Genomic DNA, 20,779 nt, shown 5'->3' on the forward strand with positions numbered 1-20,779 from the left:
TGTTGGAGGGACGGCAGGTTAAATGCAGTGGCCCGTTACTTTGGGGAATATTCACCTTGACTTGGCCTCCATGAGAGGGAGCATGCAGGGGGGGGGGAAGAGAGAGAGATACATGTTATTTATTAAAAAATATATATATTTCTTTTTAATACCCGATCCAGCTATTTTAGTCATATCGGGGCCAATATCTGATATATCAATATCGGATCGGTGCATCCCTAGTCTCGGGTCTTCTTCCTCATACTAGCTCCGCAAACTAATGCAAAGTCAATGGGGTCAAGCTCCCGTCTGTACAAGCCGACCTAAGCTCACTGAAAATGACTCTAGTGTACTAGTGTTGTCACTATACTGGAATTTCGAACTTCGATACGATACCTTGAAAAGTATCGATATTTGATACCATTTTCGATACCACGGGGGAAAAGGTTCAATCTTAAAATTTAATTTTAATTTTTATTTTATTTTTTTAATACATTTTGCTTTTGTTGCTGGTTGATTCTCCTCAGCTTCTCTCTGGTACTATAAGAGAAGATAAATATAACACTTTTAAAACCCTTTGTTCATCTTTAGATCACACATTAAAAAATAACTTCATCTCACTTCAATCATTTTTATTGCAGAACATGGTATTTTCTCAAGCAGACGGATGTAAACACTGTAATCTGTGTTGCATGTACCTGACAAACTGAACTGTTTGTATTAGTCATATTCCGACTTAACTGAATGCACATGTGTGTGTGTGTGGACTGCTGTACTATTACAGGTATTGAAATGAACAATGCAACTTCCTTATACAAAAAAAATATATATTTAAAAAAAAAAATTATGAATAATTAAATATCGATATTTCGGGAAATGGGTATTGAAACCGTTTTAAATATTCAGAATCTATATGTATCGATTTTTCAATATTTTTGACAACACTACAATGTACACAATGTAGATGAATGAACCTCAGTCAGCTTGTACAGGACAGGAGATTGACTTTGCATTAATTGGTGGCCTACTCACTGGAGCTAGTATGAGGAACAGCATGGGTTGCACTGAGGAAGCACTCTACTGATCCTATTCAACCACATCATTGGTAAGTTGGAAATAGAGCCATGGTTCCAAACATCTGATCTGTTGCTTTAACACTGGAAGCTCAATGTGTGTTCTATGTGTGTGGGGTTAGATTAAATATAGACTAGTCATCTAATGCTTTGCATGTTCACCTTGATATGGCCTCTGTGGAGACTGTGTGTGTGTGTGCTAATTTGAATGTCCTCATGCTTAGGGCTTGCATTTTAAAAGCAAGTTATTAAATCTGAATCCAGTATGAATCCAAATCCTTTCTAATCTCAAAATATTCTTTTTCAGCATGTGGTAACAATCATATATAACCTAATGGGAGTGTAGTTGTGAGTGTAGTAGAGCGAGAGAGGTCTTTGATGAGTGGATTTGTCAGACTTAGAACTTAACAAAATCGGTTATATTACTAACTTGGAACTGGTTCCAAAACTAGTAATAGTCCTAGTAGGGATTTTTGAGAGGGAGAGACCCATGGGAAAAAAGAGAGAAAGTGAGAAAAGAGAAAATCAGTCCGACACTTACCCTACTTCCTGCATGTGCAATCTCGTGTTCCTGTCCCTGACATGTCTGGTTGCTAAGCAACTCCCCACGAAAGCCCGTCTGCGGCTTCCTATTGGCTGTTGGTAGTGCAGGATATTAAGGCTTAGATTACACAGCGTTCATGGGCAATGCTGATTGCCAGTTTTGCCAACTTCTATGACCAAACAGTATGCTATCATGATATTATGTCCTTAAAACCCATTTTGTTGGCCACGTTTATCCAGTTGCCAATAGAAGCCTTGCACAGAATGATTCTCCGTCTTCCAACATGGCTACCTGTAACACAATTGTTTTTTTTGCATGCAATGGAAGAGACAATGGTTGCTATGTGTTGATATGAGAAATGGTAAATGGACTGCATTCATATAGCACTTACATCCAAAGTGATTTACAACTTATGCCTCACATTCACCCGTTCTCACACCGACGGCGGAGGCAGCCATGCAAGGTGCCACTGCCAACCTGCTCATTGGGAGCAGTTAGGGGGTTACTTAAATGTCTCGCTCAAGGACTACACTATCAGATGATTGCTCTACGTCCTGAGAGCCACTGTTGTCCCCTAAAATATATCCACAAACATTTAATAAATTGATTGTTTTATTACTGGATCTTGTAAACAGGTCACACAGTGAAACATTTTCAGTGTTTACCTACTCTGCACATAGATTAGAAAGTGGTTACCAATGGTTACAGGCAGCCATGTTTGAAGAAAGAAAACTACACAAACATTCTGTGCAAGGTCTTCATCCCTTTTCCTGCTGCAAAGAAGGTTGCCCATCCCAATTTGCATCAAGAAGTCTCATCTGCCATAAACTTTTTAAAACATTTAGATTTGACCCTCATTACAGCCCAGTCAGGGTTTCCGGTCCACGAGTCCTGGAAGATTTCAATGTCCTGGACAAATGGAATAAATTATGGTCAAATATTATCTGTGTTTATTAAGCTTAAAAACAATTCATAGGCTAGATAAAGAATCATCAATGCATGTAGATTTAGAATAGTTTTTATTGAAAATTTGGCTACTCTTTCCTATACATTATTATTCCAGATAGAATACGTCCCGTCAATAGATGTGCATATCTCGTCCCCGAAGTCGGGAGTGTCAGACTAGCCTTAGCCATAATGTTGTTGGAAGACACAGGTTGTCTGTGTGTGTTGTTGAGTCAAATTAAATAGATGGAGACTAGAGACCCTACAAAGATATCCATTTCAGTCTTTGTGTTTGTATAAGTGAATGTTCTCAAGAGAGAAATGAGACTCCAGTGTCCAGTTCAGCACCACGGTCACGGCTGTGAACAGAGATGTAAGAGAGAGAGAGAGAGAACGAGAACCCTCTCTCTGCTGGCACACTGGAGAGGGGATCAAGCAGCTACCTTGGCCTGTTGGGTCCACTCAGGAATTATTTTCACCCGTCACAAGGTCTGGAATTCCTTGAAACAAGCAAACAATGAATTTTTTTAACAAGGTGCTTAAACAAGGTGCTCTGAATCAAGAAATAGTATTTTTTGTTCTGTTTTAATAAAATCTGACGAGTCGCTGTCTCGCACGCTCCAACTGCTTTTCCTCATTTCTTCATGTGTGATGCTCTAGCTGGCAAGAAGGCCAAGAAGATGCTTAAAAAACTGCATTTAAAAGTGAATTGTATCCTTCGAGTGACATCCTTGAAAATGAAAAATAGTGCTTGGAAAAGTACTTAAAAGTCCTTGAATTTCATTTTGCAATGTCTGTGGGAACCCTGTGGCTGTGCTCCTTGTCAATTTTGTAAACGGGTGAAGCAAAATGAAGAAACTAATTTCTCTCTCCGTCTCTCTTTCCAGACCCACTGAGGCCTGAGACCCGGGGCTCCGATCCAGACCACCTCTGATCCGGTCCAGATAATCCAGACCACCTCTGATCCGGTCCAGATAATAATCCAGTCGGCCGGGTGGAGCCCGTCACCCTGTTGCCTTGAGTCCATTCCGGACGAGTCCGACGCGGTTCTTCTACTTCTACTGAAATCCCCTCCGTTGAGTTGCCCCCAACTCCCACCGGGTTGCTCCAGGGTTTCTTAAATACCCACTGTGGGGTTTCTGTGCCCGGCTCAGTCCAGCCCAGATTTGGTGGAGTTCAGTCCAGCATCTCAAGCTGGACGGAGGAGAGCTAAGTGGGGCCGAGGGCTCGGCCTTCGTGCTGCGACACAGGACTACAAATACCACAGAAAGAACTACAAATAGGTCCAACAATGACTCCACGCCTACAGATCCCATGAGCCCATGGGAAAAGGATGACACGACCAACTCGTGTTCTTCGACCAATCGCCACAGCGCCACAGAATGCCCCACACACAATGGGGTGAGTATTGCAGGTGTGCATGTGAGAAAGCGAGTGTGTATTTTAAGTTGGTGTGCATCTACTGAGAGAGTAAACGGTAAATGGCTGCTTTTTTATATAGCGCTTTTATCCAAAGCGCTTTACAATTTGTTCCTCACATTTTACACATTCACACACCGACGGCGGAGGCAACCATGCAAGGTGCCAACCTGCTCATTGGGAGCAATTAGGGGTTAAGTGTCTTGTCTCAAGGACACATCGACACGCTGCCCTGAAGGAGCGGGAATCGAACCGGGAACCTCCCGATTGCCAGACGACTGCTCTACCTCCCGAGCCACTGCCACCCCACACATAGGAGACGGCGAGACAATTATTGTGTGTGTGCTCAATTCTCGTTGGTTCAGAGTCATGTGGTTTGGGTCTACTGGTGACATGGCAAACATATCACACACACACACACACACACACACACACATACACAATCAATATTTAAACAAGTCTTGGCATCAGGTGACACTCGATCAGCGAGGGCCAGATGAGTCTGTGTGTTTATTTGTGTTTGTTTGTGTGTGTGTGTGGGTGATAATCTGCTAAATAATTTAGAATTTCCCGTCTAAACCCTGTGACATCTACTAAAGAAAGGATTTGATTGAATCATTTTGCTCGATCATACTCCGCTTGAATCTTGAACTTTGTAACCAATTGGTTGATAAATAATTCAAATTCAAAACAATGAGTGGCAGCTGGTGTGTCCAGCCCAGTGAGCCCACTCCCCAGGGGGAGGGACATTGTTGAATGACATCGGAGACTATTCATGGTTCATTATGTCACGCGACTTGGAGGACAAAACACTGTTCCAACACGGCGGCACATGCCTGACCTGTTTTCCATCTGCTTTCAAACCACAAATATTTAGATCACTTCTCAAAAAGAAGAAAAAGCTAAAATATGTGAAGAAATGGCAAGTTTTGAGCACTCGTCGTGATCCAGATCGACACGCCGCTGACCAGGAGGAGTGGGAATCGAAACCGGGAACCTTCGGAAACAAATGATGGCTCTCCCTCCTCCTGAGACACAGTCATCTGATCTTATAGACCTTTTCTAACTCGACGACGTAAACATGTAAACATGGGCCTCGCGTTTACTCTCGCAGTGTTCGCTAATATGAATAGCTGACAGGAAACACACTGTGGTCCCTACTGTTCCCCCGGCAACAGAATCCCTCTGGAAAGGTCCAGGGCCCCATATGCCTTTCCTCCAATGCTGAATGAGTTATTTTCTCTTAAAAATAATAACCACATCTCTGGTAAGCACTAACAGAGTCCTACTTCTGCATGATCGCATGTGGGGGAAACAGAGTCTCTTTGTCGATTTAAAAAAATCAACCGATCAATTAGAGTCATGTGAGTTTTGGTTGGCTAAGAATGTCTTGAGTCGAGGGCGGCGGCCCCAGTCCACACTTAACCTGAAAATGACCCGTCATCATGTCCCATCGGTCTATTTATTAGGCGCTCGGAAAGGGGCACCATAATAACCACTGCGTTCTGCGGGTTTGTGCGTACATACAAAGTCGAGGTTTATATCTGTCACGTACACATTATTCATGTACCGCAGCGGTGAAATACTTTCCCCCTGGACTGTGCATGCAATGGGGGAAAAAAGAACTCCCAATGAAAATCAATAAACTCAATTATAGCTTCTTCGCAGCCGTGGAATGGGGCCGGGCGAAGAAGAGGAAGAGGAGGAAGGAGCTCTAGTTTTCATTCAGTGTCCATCAGGAGCGCTCAAATGCTGAACCAGCTAGATGCTACTCCTCAGCCCTGGGCCCTGTACTATCTCTGCACTGTCTTTGATCATTACACACACACACACACGCTGCACACGCTCACACTCAACGGTCACTTTACACAATGGAAAGGTAACAAAAAAAAGAACGGGAGTGGTTCTTGTATAGTAAATAGATGGATATACTGTAGCATAAGGATATATAGTATAACTGTAGATTGTATAGTAGTGTACATACAGTAAGACCCAGTGCCTCATCCGTAGCTAACATTGTATTGCACTATCGCAGGACCGTAGCATGTCTTTTACCATGCTTTTTGTAAACATTTTGTACATTATACCTGTTATGTCTTATTCTTATTACTTGTATTATTGCTTGACTTGACTTGACTTGAACATGCATGGCATTTCCAGCTTGTTCAGCCGTATGTAGGTGTCGTACGTTTCACATGATAAACTGATTGATTGATTGATTGAAAACTTTATTAACAGATTGCAGAATGGGTACAGTACAGTACAGCTCAATACATACAATTGTTAAGGGGATGCAGACCAGAGAGAGACTTTCGTCTTGTTTACATCAGGGTCACCCAACTCTACAATGGGTGCTCATTGGAGCACATATGTGCCACATGCTATAGTGGGTCATAAATAATTCCCCCCAGTGAATGAAGGACATACGGCATCATGTACACATGTGTTTTAGGCCTAAAAGAAAAAATGGTTTGGTTCCGGTTGCCAACCGACCCTGCCGATTTAGGTGCGACCCAATTTATTTTATGAGTTTAAAAAAAAATTTAATTATTTTTTTTTATAATAAAGTTTCATACAAATCTTAGTCAAACCTTTACATTTACATTTGGTCATTTAGCTGACGCTTTTATCCAAAGCGACTTACAAGTTCTGTACGACAAGTCATCAGGAAGGGCACAACTCTTATCAGCTGAGTAACAATGTTCATCAAAGTGTTGAGTGCTACAGTGTAGGTTAGTTTATTAGGACAAGTGCATGGTAGTAAGGTTAGTTAGGGTTAGATATCTTTTTTCTTTTCTTTTTAATTCAGATAATGGTTGAAGAAGTGTGTCTTTAGTCGACGGCGAAAGATTGGACGGGTTTCGGCTGTCCTAACTGGGGTGGGTAGTGCATTCCACCATTGTGGTGCAAGGACTGAGAATAGGCGGCTTCTCTTTGATGACCCTCCCGGAGCTTGGATAGGAGTAGGTTTGAGGCGGCCAGAAGATGCAGAGCGTAGGGGTCTTGAGGGGGTGGAGTTAGAGACCATTGACCGGAGGTAGGCGGGAGCGGTTCCCTTCGCCGCACGGTATGCCAGGTCGAGGGCCTTGAAGCGGCTTCGTGCAGCAATGGGGAGTCAGTGCAGGTCCCTAAGAAGTGGGGTATTATGGATATTATTATTATGGATATTAAACATGCTGGCAGAGTGCATGCATCCATGTTGTCGTGAACATTTTAATTAAAGGGGAACTATTTTACTATTTCTTTCACTATTTGGGCACTTTTACACAATTCCTGTGAGTCTATGGAACACCTCTGTAATATATATATATTTTTTATTCATTGTTTTGTATTTCTAATCAAGTCCTCAAAAACAGCATTTTTCTACCTCAAGATCTCGAGCCGTTTTGAGCCTGGGCTCCAACCACTGTGTGCAGCTCATCTTGTACCTCTCCATTATCATGCAGCGGTGTCTTTCTGACATCACAAATCATCACATTTTCAAATGACTCAGTTCAGTGAGGGTGAATATTGTGAGAGGAGAATTGGAAGAATGCGCCAATATGAGAATTTTGAGACATAGATCATATTAATATAAGTTCACATAGCTCGAAAACAATGCTAAACACTCAAAAAGGCCATTTATAAGATAGTTCCCCTTTAAATAAAGAAATTCCCTATCCATAGTCGCTGTGGGAAGAAATAAAATAAAATTAATTCCCTGGACTTAACTGACAACCAACAGGAACCAAACAATATTTTTTTTAATGCCTTATGTCGTCTCTTGTGGCCTTTTGATTTGAGGCCATTCATTGGAACTGATCATTAAAAAAACGGAGTGATCATGTTTTTAATATTCTCTTTTTATAGAAATGTGAAGACATTTTCTCTATTTTATTGTATTTGTATCTCTCACCATCTTGTTTTTATTTGTGTTTGTTTTAATGTTGTTAATGTGAACATCTTCTGTATGCTGCCTTATTGGCCAGGGCCCACTTAAAAAAGAGGTGCCACCTACCGTGGACATAATAACAACTTTAATTTCCTATGCTCCACTCAGAGGACTTGAACTCACAATGACAGAAATACCTGCCAGTAGCTATTCCTTGTGTTATGTTTAGTGATGCACAATATATCGGCCGCCAGTATCGGTATCGGTCCGATATGAAGATGGGGCCGATTATAAATTATTAGTAAAAAATAAAAATTAATTTTTTTTTATTCTTCTTTTTTCTTTTTTTTTTTTTTTTTTTACATTTTTGGCCTTAAATAGTTTCAAAATATCACTAATTTCTGAAAATAAGTTACAAAAGTAAAAAGAAAATGCGTTTTGGAAAATAGCTCTTTATTTGATTAGCATAAAAGTGTCGGTAAATATCGGTATCTGCCAGAACAGCAATATTAATATCTGTTATCGGTATCGGCCACAATTTTCACATCGGTGCATCACTAGTTATGTTCATAACTGAAGAGGTACCAATGTATGAACGTTTCACATCATATGGACCAACAACAACCTCAAGAGGATTACAGACCTGCATATTGCACAGTTTTTTTTTAATAAATTTTCACACGTTTTTACTAAAAGCCGCTCCTATAGCGCCACCATCTGAACGTTTGGCCCCGTGTTTCAGTGGGCATTGTTTGGCACGGGACTGGACCAATGTGCAAGGTTCTGTGCATTTCCATGCATGGTGAGGCAGTGGCCATTCAGGGCGTGACCATTCAGAGCATCTTACTAGATGGGTTTAGATCGTTGGATAATAATAATAATAGCTTGGATTTATATATCGCCTTTCAAGAAACCCTAGGCAGCTTTACAAAGCAACAAAAAAAGACACATAAGGACTAAATAAAATAAATAATAATAACAATAAAGGCGACTAGAGGCCATAGTCCTTTGTGAACAGGGGGGTTTTCAGGGCCGTCTTAAAGGAGTCCAAGGACGTGGCAGAACGGATCTCAGCCGGGAGAGAGTTCCAGAGGGTGGGGGCCGCCACACTGAAGGCTCTGTCCCCAAAAGTCTGTAGGCGGGTGTGGGGGATGGAGAGCAGATCCGTGGCGGAGGATCGCAGCCTCCGGGAGGGGGTGTAGGGGGTCAGATTGGTACTGGGGGGCATGGACGGATTTGTAGGTAAGGACGAGGATGTTGTATGATACTGTATACGGGAGCCAGTGGAGGTGGATGAGGATGGGGGTGATGTGCTGCCAAGGCTTGGTGCGGGTTAGATGGGCCGTAAACGTGTGTAGAGTTGCAGCCTTTCCGCCTCGACTTCAAAAACAACAACACCACCAAAACAAAGAAAAGGGAAGGATTGGGCCATTATGACATCAATCACCACAAGCGGCGATGGAGCTTCAAAGCATCGGGGTCAGCCCTGCAAAAAATACGGACGCGCTCCCTCTATGGCTTCTCCTCGGTCACACGTTGGGCCGCGACACACCGCGCTCCGCCTCCGTCGTCAAAACACACCCCACCGCCACCCTTCTGAGCACTTTGTAAAGGGCTTGAGTTACGACGGCCTGCCACTACCACAAATAACCTACTCGACGTCCTACGAGGAACACCGCAGGACCTGAGAGGTACAACGCGGCAGGCAGCGTCACACCGCTCGCCGAGCTGCCGTAGTGAGTGGGATGAATGAGAGCTATTGCTTTTTGATGCTTTTAGTTTTTGATAACACAATGTCGTCCTAAACGGACTTTTCTTTCTTTCTGTCTCTTGTGCACACACGCACACACACACACACACACACCACATGCGAGTGTGCACTTCTACCATCCTGCCAGGGGAGAAATGAGACAGCATGTAGATGTGAGTCATACCCTGGTCTCTTATCTCTTGCGCTCTCTCTCTCTTGCGCTCTCTCTCTCTGTTTCTCTACTCTCTATCGCTCCATTCCCTTCTATCTCTCTTTCTCTACTCTCTCTCTCTTGTACGCACACAGACGTGCCATGTTCATCAGACATGATGACATCGTGACATGTTCATCCTGAACCTGAGGTCTCATCAGCAATGTGATGTGATCAGCCTGCCACACTGTGTGTGTGTGTGTGTGTGTGTGTGTGTGTGTGTGTGTGTGTGTGTGTGTGTGTTATGAGTACCAGATGTCCTCTTCAAGAAGAAGAACAAGAGATGAGGATTTCTTTTGAAAAGGGTTCACATTGAGGTTTAGAATAAGGGTTAGTTTAGGGATGGGCATTCATTGCGCGCGCGTGTGTGTGCATATGATCTGTATAGCGCTCTATAATTAGGCTGGTGCAGTAATGTAAAGGGGTTTTGCCCGACCTGCCCCACCCGGAGAACCGCTGACATCACATCTGCGGTTGAGCTCAGCTGGTTTTAGTCGAGGATTAGATTGAATCCAATATGGACTGAAACATTTACCATTATTTGATCAATAAAGATGTTTTTAAATGATACCACAGTGTAGGGCTGTACCGAATGTCATTAATTAACCGTTTCCTACACACTATACACATTAATATACCAAACAACCAGCAACACCAATAACCCCACAACAACCCAATAAATAAATATATAAATATAACCCAATAAATGTATGAATGTATATATGTACAGTATGATAAGATTAATGAATATGTATGTATGATAAGATTTATTAATGAATATGTATGATAAGATTAATGAATGTATACAGGGCTTTCGATGGACGTGCAGCCGGCTGACATGAAAGACATTTTTTCTTCATTATTTTCGTGATTATATCTCACGGGTCGAACAAACCTGAACGTTATTGCCATAAAATACAATGTATATTGTTTCTTTACCTTTCTGTGAAAGGGGCGCCTGGTGGTACTAAATCCAAATTTAACTCATTGGAAAGAGGAGATTTGGCCCGATCCAGATATGTATGACTTGGCCATAATAAGGTAATTTATAGGCCTGATATTCTATATTCATATTTAAAATAGCATGTGTCCGGGTGGAAAAATGCAGTACTGTATCTACAAAACCCACTGTAAATCATTTGCCCTTTATTCATCTTTAGTACACTTGATCTCACGAAGGTGCTGAATGAGCTCAGTGGCAATTCTTCACGTCTGGCCAATGTTAGCATGGTGTTATTCACTGTCAAATAGGAAGTGGAGCAATCTTCCATTTACTTGGGTATGTACTTTTAGGCGGATATTTGGATAATATGGCTAGGGCTTAAGAGGTTAAGTAGATTTTACTCAACATAAAATCACATCACATTTAATGATTTAGTTTGAAGTAGTTTCCTTGTTGTGGACACAGTGGTCTTCATCACATCCTGTTTATCTCTCTGTTGGAGCTGCTCCATTCAGGTTCCAGGTCAAGGAGTATTTTGGGAATATGCTCCACGCTTTCAGTCGATACACACATCTGTGTGTAGTGTGTACTGTCTAGAGCGGAGCTATAAATGGATATGAAACGGTGATGTTGAGCCAACACACTCAGCTATTCCAATACACCTTTTATCACAGGCAGCGATTCGACGGGCTGAATCTCGGATGACGAGGAGTCTTAATGGTAGAATCCGTGACACCAATCAAAACGGCAACCTGTAGGCAAAAGAACTACCGCTTCGTGTTGCACTTTGTTTACATCTTTTATTATGGTCCGATCAGTCGGTTGGAGTTGAGTGGGGATGTTCACACTATAATAAATTACTATGTAGTAGGGCTGTCCCCGACTAAGGATTTGGATGGTCGACTATGATTGGCCAAAATTTGCAATTAGTGGACTATCTGTCGACTATCGACTAATAATATTTAATTTTATTTAATTTTTTATCATTCCATTTGGACTGTGGGGTGCTTAATGTCTGAAGGAGTCGACTGAAGGCTTCTTGTCCTCTGCAAAAGCATGCAATTGGTCCACTGATGGATACATCTTGATATTTGTCTAGTCTAGTGTGTTCATTAGATGGGTGAAATCCTCTTTCAGTGCCTCTGTGCCTGTTTTTGTAGGCAGTTAGCCTCTGGTATGCGTGCCATTAGCGTTAGCCACGCTTCTAGGCCTCTTTTCTTTTGGAAAGAATGATAATGACTAATCGACTAATAGGGGTCAGCCCTACTATGTAGATACAGTATATATATATTGTATATATATATTTTTTATAACATAACAACTACATGTTATAGCTATATAGTGACTTATTATACTGTGAATTTCTCCAGATTTCTCTTGGCAGAGCCTGAGGTGTGGCCAGCAGTTGCAACCTATCACAGGGTATCTGCCGGATGTTTAAAAGTCTTAAAAAGTCTTAAAATATATTTGCACATTTACAATCTGTCGGGAGATGAAATAATATTAAATATATGAAATGTTTTTGTATTCATGTTTTTTTCTTTTCTTTTGCGGGGCTACCGGGAGCTTGGTGTATCTGGTGAGAGAGCATTTTTATTGGCGCGCAAGTTCAGTGTCGCTATGTGCGTATCTTTTTTGCTAGTATGGTCGTGAAATTGGTATTAAAAGATCTCAAAAAGTCTTACATCTAACTTGTTGAAACCTGCAGATACGCTGCATCAGATAGATGAATTAATTGGAGGTGACAGCTGGGCGTGATGACGGACCAGGCACAGCTGGGTCAGACGAGACACATTCTTCACGTAGATCCGCTGGACCGGGACAGTGCACACTACAGCCGTGACACGTTTCCTCGTTTTTCTTTCATATTTTAAGTCACTGGTTGATCGCTGACAACACAGAATGGTTCTTTTTCCCACTCGGACCAGGCTTATGAGTCCTTAGTTACTATTTTTACGTCCTTTTGGTAGAGATGGTGATTGATTTGAACTGTCTTTTAGAAGTCACATTTAACCTCCATTAGGCAGATTATAGTGTTCTCAACATAAAATCACATCACTTTGAATTACTCTCTGAATATGTTTGCGTTGTAGCAAATACTTTCCTCTGACACTCTCGATAGTAAAACTGTGATTGAGCATTTTGAATATGCAGCTCACTATTTCCCTGTTACATAATTTTTCAAAGCCATTGTGTGTGTGTGTGTGTGCGTGTGTGCGTGCATGTCTGTGTGTGCATGTCTGTGTGCGTGCGCTTGCATGTCTGTGTGTGGTTTGTTTACATTCACTGACCCGATGCTCTATTCTTTGGTGTGAAAGGCGATCGGTGTGGGCCCCCTGATCTGAAACACAACACGTGCGTGCGTGCCTGTGTGAAGGCTTTTTACCTGCTGTAACACAAGCTGGACACCTGAGAGGACTCCAGAGGCCTCCTCCCACACCAGCAGGGGCTGTCTGTCCATCTCAACACCTCACACGTCTGAATGATTCAAGACTCTTTGTGTGTGTTTCTTTGTGTGGCTTGGTGTAGTAGAGTAATGTCAGACGAGCTGTTTTCCACCAAAGGCTGATCAAGCTTTCTTTTTCTTTCTTTCTTTCTTCTTTCTTTCTTTCTTTCTTTCTTTCTTTCTTTCTTTCTTTCTTTCTTTCTTTCTTTCTTTCTTTCTTTCTTTCTTTCTTTCTTTCTTTCTTTCTTTCTTTCTTTCTTTCTTTCTTTCTTTCTTTCTTTCTTTCTTTCTTTCTTTCTTTCTTTCTTTCTTTCTTTCTTTCTTTCTTTTCTTTCTTTCCATAGGGATTAGTGACTTTGAATAATAACAGACGCCATGTAGGGATGCTCTCCTGCCCACATGAGTAGCAGCTATCAGCCTTGGCCAGTTTGTAGGCTAGGAAGTGTAACCTGCTCCGTTCACATTGATTGATTGAAAACTTTATTAACAGATTGCAGAATGGGTACAGTACAGCTCAATACACACAATTGTTAAGGGGATGCAGACCAGAGAAAGACTTTCGTTTTGTTTACATCAGGGTCCCCCATTTTCAATTCATCATAACATATATGACATACATGACATACAGATAGACAGTACTGCTACATCTATACATTTATGACATACCAGATTTGCAAATACAGTACTGTTTGTGATACAAAAAGAGTCTAAAAAAGAGAGTATATACATTTGACATAGAAACTGTACATTGGAGGAGGTGGGGTGGGGGACTGTACATTGGAGGTCGTTGGGTGGGGGGGGGGGGGTTGGGTTGGGTAGGCGGGGTGCGGGAAACTGTACAACTTTACAAGCAAAACTGTACATTGGAATATCGACGAAACCTTGGTTCTAAGAAGAGGGTCTCGTGTATTATTGGGTTAGGTAATTTACTGTACATTGGAGTCAAGTCAAGAGTTTTATTTGTCACGGCATACAAGTATACAATGAAATGCAGGTGGTCTTGCCCGCAACGATGTGCAATACAGTAGTAACAACATATAATAGAATCCAATAAAACAACATTGTGCAATAAACAAGTAACATAGTAGGGCATATCGGTATTTTTACATAGTTATTTACATATTTTATACAATCTCAGGTTATGCTATACTATTTTTAAAGTGACCTTTCCTTAGTGGCCATAAGTGTGGGCGTGTGCAGCATGAGTGTGTGCTTGCTCATGTTAAAGTGGCTGCTAGTGTGTGAGCGTGTCTGTCGTGTGTGTGCTCATGTGTGCTTGTGTGTGTAAAGTTCAGTGTTCAGGGCTCTGATGGCCTGGGGGAAGAAGCTGAGCCGAAGCCTCTCTGTCCTAGTAGCTGGAGTTCGCAGGCGTCTGCCTGACCTCAGCAGCATGAACAGGCTGTTGTTGGGGTGGTGTGGGTCTTTCATTATTCTGCAGGCTCTGGATTTGCACCTCTTGTTGTATAGAACCTGCAGGGGTGGTAGTGCAATACCCGTGGTACGCTCGGCTGAGCGCACCACTCTCTGTAGGGCCTTCTTGTCCTGTGCCGTGCTGTTTCCATACCAGGCAGTGATGTTTCCAGTCAAGATGCTCTCTACACAGGGACCGAAACTAAAGCCCGCCGCCCGCCAGGGGCACTCAGTTTTTACCTTTGGCGCTTGACACTTAGAGGGCTGCCCGCCGTGTGGCGTGTAGACGTGTAGTTCATAACGATACTCTTATTTTGATTGTGCAAGTACAGATTATAGCCTCTCGTCTTTTTTTTCTCCGCCGCGAGATCGTTAAAAAACTACAAGTCCCACATTGCACTCAAGTCAACGGTCCAATCACAGTAGAGTGACGTGACTGGTTTCATGAGAAAGAAAGCAAATGACCAATCGGAAGCTCTCATTTGGCTTGTTTACTTCCTGAAACGCCACCATTGCGATATGCGGGCAGTCTGCTCTAGTCTATCGGACCTCCATGAGCTACCGTTACTGTTTAAACAATGACCCAGTCAACTATTCACTTTTAGTTTAATACATGACGAGGCATTGTCTAACGGTATCTAGCTGGCTAGCTACTGATAGCTGCTGATATCAACAAATGCTCCAGCAATAGTCGACTTGAGTGCATAATACCTCCGTTCCCTCGTTAGCTAGCTCACGTTAGCTAGCTCACATTAGATCTATCTGTCCCAGTAAACTAAATTGTCTTAACGTTATCTACCGGGCTAGCAGTAGCTACAGATAGCTCCTGATATCAATGTCTTATAACATTGATTGAATGCGTATTCTAGCTGAGGGCATGTTGAATGTGATTTGACAAAAGAACCGTAACGTTATACCAATAGGGTCCAGCTGCATCGCCGGAGAATCCTTGCATGCTGAATGTAGGGTCTAGCTGAATATAGGGTCTAGCTGCAGGGCCGGAGAATCCTTGCTGGAGCTGGAGGCTACTCAAGTATACACACAGACAGTGGAGCTGTTTGCAGATAGCGAGCATTTTGACTTATTGCGTGGTGGCGATGTCTCGCAGATAATACAACTACAAGTATGATTATATAATATATATTTTATTTAAAAAATTTTTTTTATATAAAATATATATATTTTTTTTAATCAAAAAAAATTTGGCAGGTAAGAAATATGCTTGGCGGGTAGATTCTTCCCATCTACCCGCCACTGGCCGGTGAGTCAAAAAGGTAATTTCGCTCCCTGTCTCTACAGCTCCGGAGTAGAAGGACTGGAGTATCTTCCCAGATACTCTGAACTTCCTTAACTGTCTCAGGTGGTAGAGGCGCTGCTTCGCCTTTTTTACGACTGAGTCTATGTGTGTTGACCATGTCAGATCCTCTGAGATGTGGACCCCCAGGTACTTAAAGCTGCTCACCCTGTCCACGGTAGCCCTGTTTATCCTCAGTGGTGTGTGTGTCTCCTGCTGTCCTCTCCTATAATCCACGATCAGCTCCTTGGTTTTACCAATGTTCAGGAGCAGGCTGTTGTCCTGGCACCAGCGTTCCAGTACCTCAACCTCCTCCCGGTAGGCCTTCTCGTTGTTGTCCGAGATCAGCCCCACCACCACTGTGTCGTCCGCAAACTTCACTATGGAGTTGGAGCTGAACTTGGCCACACAGTCGTGTGTGTATAGTGAGTACAGCAGGGGGCTCAGAACACAGCCCTGGGGGGACCCGATGCTCAGGGTGATGGTGTTGGAGGTCTGACCCCCCACCCTGACCGCCTGGGGCCTTTCACTCAGAAAGTCCAGTATCCAGGCGCTCAGAGCGGAGCTCAGACCCAGCTTGATCAGCTTGTCCACCAGTCTGGTGGGGACTATGGTGTTGAACGCTGAGCTGTAGTCAATGAACAACAGTCTCACATAGCCCCCCTTCTGGCGGTCAAGGTGAGAGAGGGTGATGTGCAGTACTTGGGAGACCGCATCGTCAGTGGACCTGTTTGGCATGTATGCAAATTGCATGGGGTCCATATCACTGGGGAGGGAGGCACAAATGTGATCCTTGACCAGCCTCTCGAAACATTTCATGGCCACAGAGGTGAGTGCCACCGGTCTGTAGTCATTGAGACATGTTGGGGAGGGTTTCTTTGGTACAGGGATGATGGTAGACATCTTGAAGCAGGCAGGGACCACTGACTCCGCCAGGGATTGATTAAATATGGCGGTGAACACTGGGGCTAGCTGGTTGGCACAGGACTTAAGTATGCGTCCTGTTATACCATCTGGGCCAGCAGCTTTTCTGGAGGGGGTTGGGTTAGGACATTTACAGGGGCCAGTTTCGAATTGCAGTCTCCCGTAGGTGTTCTTTGAGAGTGGTTTTGAAAGTGGGTAGTGATTCACATTCCTTTACAGCTTTTGGTAGGGCGTTCCACAGTGATGTGGCATAATTGCGAAACGTGTTTAGTCCCTTGTTTGAGCCGAATCTGGGTTTAACATGATTTGTGGAGCTCTCTCTGGTGTTGTGGTTGTGGTATTCACTGACCTAAAATACTGATCATTCACACTGATCTGGCCTACAGGTAGTTACACCACGAGTCTAGACGGCCTTGTGCTCTCTCTCTCGCTCTTGCTCTCGCTCTTTATTCTCTCTCTTTAGCTCTCTTTCTCTCTCTTTAGCTCTCTCTCTCCTTTAGCTCTCTTTCTCTCTCTCTCTCTAGTTCTCTCTTTCTCTCTTTAGCTCTCTCTCTTTAGCTCTCTTTCTCTCTTAGCTCTCTCTTTCTCGCTCTCACTTTCTATTTTACTCATTCCCCATTTCGTTCACCCTCACTGTCCTCTTTTCTCACTCTATTACTCATTCCATCTCTTCTTCTGTCTGTTGTGTTATTACTATCTGTTTCTTTCCATTTCGTTCCCTTTTTTTCTTGATGTCTCGCTCTCTCTCTCTCTCTCTCTATCTCTCTATCTCTCTCTCTCTCTCTCTCTCTCTCTCTCTCTCTCTCTCTCTCTCTCTCTCTCTCTCTCTCTCTCTCTCTCTCTCTCTCTCTCTCTCTCTCTCAACATTTCCTGAAAAGCTTGTCATGTCATCAGCCACAGACCACACCTGAAGGTTTAAAAAGAAAGCGCAAAACTTGTCATGGCATCAGTGAATCATACGAACACACACACAGCGGAACACAGGAAATACCACAGAGACAATGCATCCAGTATTGTAAAGACTCCAGCACAGCGCCTAAGAATTTTTGCGCAGTGCCCAAGTCGATTGAATGGGAAATATGTAGCAGCGCTCGAGCTAAAGAAATCTACCTAATAAAAACGTGTTGCCTGTCAGTCTGTGTTGATGCGCAGGAATGCAGTCTAGTAGCTCTGCCTTCAACAACGTTCCAGGAAAACCACAGTCGGGTCACATGTTGTCTCTCTCTCACTCTCAAGTTCAAGTTCAACGAACAATAACACTATGTAACAACCATCAAATGCACTCACAGCACACACATCCAGACGCACACACTCACTTTAAACATACAACTCACTGCAGCACCCACTCTACACACTTTAGAACACCTAAGCACACTTTATATTTATCGGTAAAGAATTTGCACTACAACCCATACCTCATTACACCTTACTGTAAATTATATTGTACCTAAATTGTACCTCGTTCCACTTCTGCTTTGCACTGTATAGTATATTGTATGGTAACTCAGTTACTTCTACTCTACATAGAGCATTGTATATATGTATATACTGAACATTTTTGTCTACGTACTTTACTTCTATTTTATACTTGCTATATTTATTTTATTATCTATTTTTGCCTAGCACAGTCTCTGGAGCGAAAACAGAAAGAAGCATTTTGTATAAAAGTATTCTGTACTTCTGTATGACAACTAATAAAGAAACTTGAACTTGAACTTGAAGTTCAAGTTTCTTTATTAGTTGTCGTACAAAAATACAGAATACATTTAAATGAAATGCTTTTTTCTGTTCTGCTCCTGAGAGTGTGCTAGATAAAAATAAAAATAGATAAGTATAAAATAGAAGTCAAAAGTACGTAAAACAAGTGTAAACAAAAGTGTTCAATATACAACAGAGTAGGAAAAGAAAATTAGTGACTGAGTTACAATACAATATACAGTACAATGCAGAAATGGGATGAGGTACATCTTAGGGTAAGGTGCAATGAGGTATGAGTTGTAGTGGAAATCTCTTTACCAATAAATATAAAGTGTGTTAAAGTAACTTCCGGTTTGAGAACGAGATGTAGCGGTCACGTTTGGTCAACGCTCCGCTCCCGTTAATGTTAATTTCGCTTCAAAACCTTATTTGTACAACACTAATGTGTTAAACCTCATCGTATATATTAAATAAGACCTTCTACTAACTATATCAACAGAAAGAAAGATTCAACATGGGACCAAAGAAAGAGAAAGAACCTGGAAAGAGACACGGAGTAGACAATATAACGGCCCCGGCTGCGACTCGCTCCGCGAGGGAGATAGCAGCGGACAATATAACGGTCCCGGCGATGACTTGCTCCGTGAGGGAGATAGCAGCGGACAATATAACGGTCCCGGCGATGACTTGCCCCATGAGGGAGATAGCAGAGGACAATATAACGGTCCCGGCGGGGACGAGCTTCGTGAAAGGGATAGCAGTGGAAATTGAGAAGAAAATATCCGACAATACCACCGCTCCTGCCAACGCTCCTGCAACCTCAACCAATACAGACATGGAGAATACACCACCCGATTTCGAGTCTCTGACTAATCTGATAAAGGACCTGATGGATAAAGCGGACGTCAAGGCTGACGATTTTAGGTTATATATCGAGCTGCAACACAAACCGAGCGTATTACAGCAGTTGAAAACACTGTGGATGAATATACACTGAAAGTTGATGAGAACAAGAATGCTCTTCATGGAGAAATCATGGAGCTGGCGAGGGAGATGCAACAGGGGGACAAAGAGCTTTTGCAGAAGATACATGACAACGAAGAGAAATCAATGGAGGCGCTGCTCGATTCCGAACGTCACTATCGTAGATTTAATACCCGTATTGTGGGATTGGATGAATCAGTGAAATGCACAGACGACACATTTCCAGCAGTGTTAGCTGAAATTCTAGGTAAAGAAATCCTCCCCACAATACCGTTAGTGGATCATTGTAACAGAATCGGTACCCGGGACCCCAGCGGCAACAAGGTGAGAGTTATCATTGCTACTCTGCGTAAAACAGAAATAAGAGACACGATCATCAGAGAGGCACGTAAGCAATGGGGGAAACTGAAATATAAAGATAAACCAGTGTCGTGTTGTGGCTGATGGTTGTTTAACACAGCAGGAGACGATATTTCCAATTGTAACAAGTAGGTAATTTATTTAGGAAAAGAAGTTCTTAACAGCAAAAGCTATGGATCGAGCAGAGGATCACCACAGCTTGAACAAAAAACACTCTAACTCTCAATCCCTCTGCTTGTCCCTTAAATCCCCTCTGTCCTGCCCCCACATGACAGATATGATGACGTATCATATCATGTCAGATCTGACATGACGTACATTAAGATGATACGTAGATTTAACATCGGAGAGAGATAAAAACATTAAGAACATCGAAGAGAGATAAAGACATTTAAGAAGAACATAGATTTAGATAAAAACATTAAGAACATCGAAGAGAGATAAACAAGATATGATGTACACACACGATATGATGTAAAACATTAAGAACATCGAAGAGAGATAAAGATTTAGTGAGATGTGTGTGTGTGTGTGTGTGTTTATGTGTGTGTGTGTGTCTGTGTGTGTGTGCGTATGTGTACAGACGTGTGTGTATTGTATGTGTGTATTGTGTGTGTGTGTCTGTGTGTGTGTGCGTCTGTGTACAGACGTGTGTGTATTGTATGTGTGTATTGTGACACAGGGAATGTGTGTGTGTGTGTGTGTGTCGGTGTGTATGTCTGTGCGACTGTGTGTGTCTGTGTGCTGTGTGACTGTGTGTGTCTGTGTGTGTATGTGTGTGTGTCTGTGTGTGTGTGCTGTGTCTGTGTGTGTGTGCTGTCTCTGTGTGTGTGTGCTGTGTATGTGTGTGTCTGTGTGTCTGTGTGTGTGTGCTGTGTATGTATGAAAGAGAGAAAAGACACAAGATTAGAGCACACGATATGATGTA

The 20,779-nt window shown here is 42.7% G+C and overlaps 1 pseudogene across 1 annotated transcript in view; it reads left to right on the top strand.

Annotated features, from left to right (window-relative positions):
- LOC311242037 (adiponectin receptor protein 2-like) overlaps nucleotides 1-20,779 on the top strand; it is a 103,346-nt pseudogene that overhangs the window by 35,900 nt on the left and 46,667 nt on the right. Inside the window, exon 2 of the transcript XR_014620993.1 lies at nucleotides 3,429-3,942. The product of XR_014620993.1 is annotated as an adiponectin receptor protein 2-like (transcript). The remainder of the gene's footprint in view (nucleotides 1-3,428; nucleotides 3,943-20,779) is intronic.

The sequence above is a fragment of the Notolepis coatsorum genome (genome assembly GCF_963971535.1).
Source record: "Notolepis coatsorum genome assembly, chromosome: 15".
NCBI lineage: Eukaryota > Metazoa > Chordata > Actinopteri > Aulopiformes > Paralepididae > Notolepis > Notolepis coatsorum.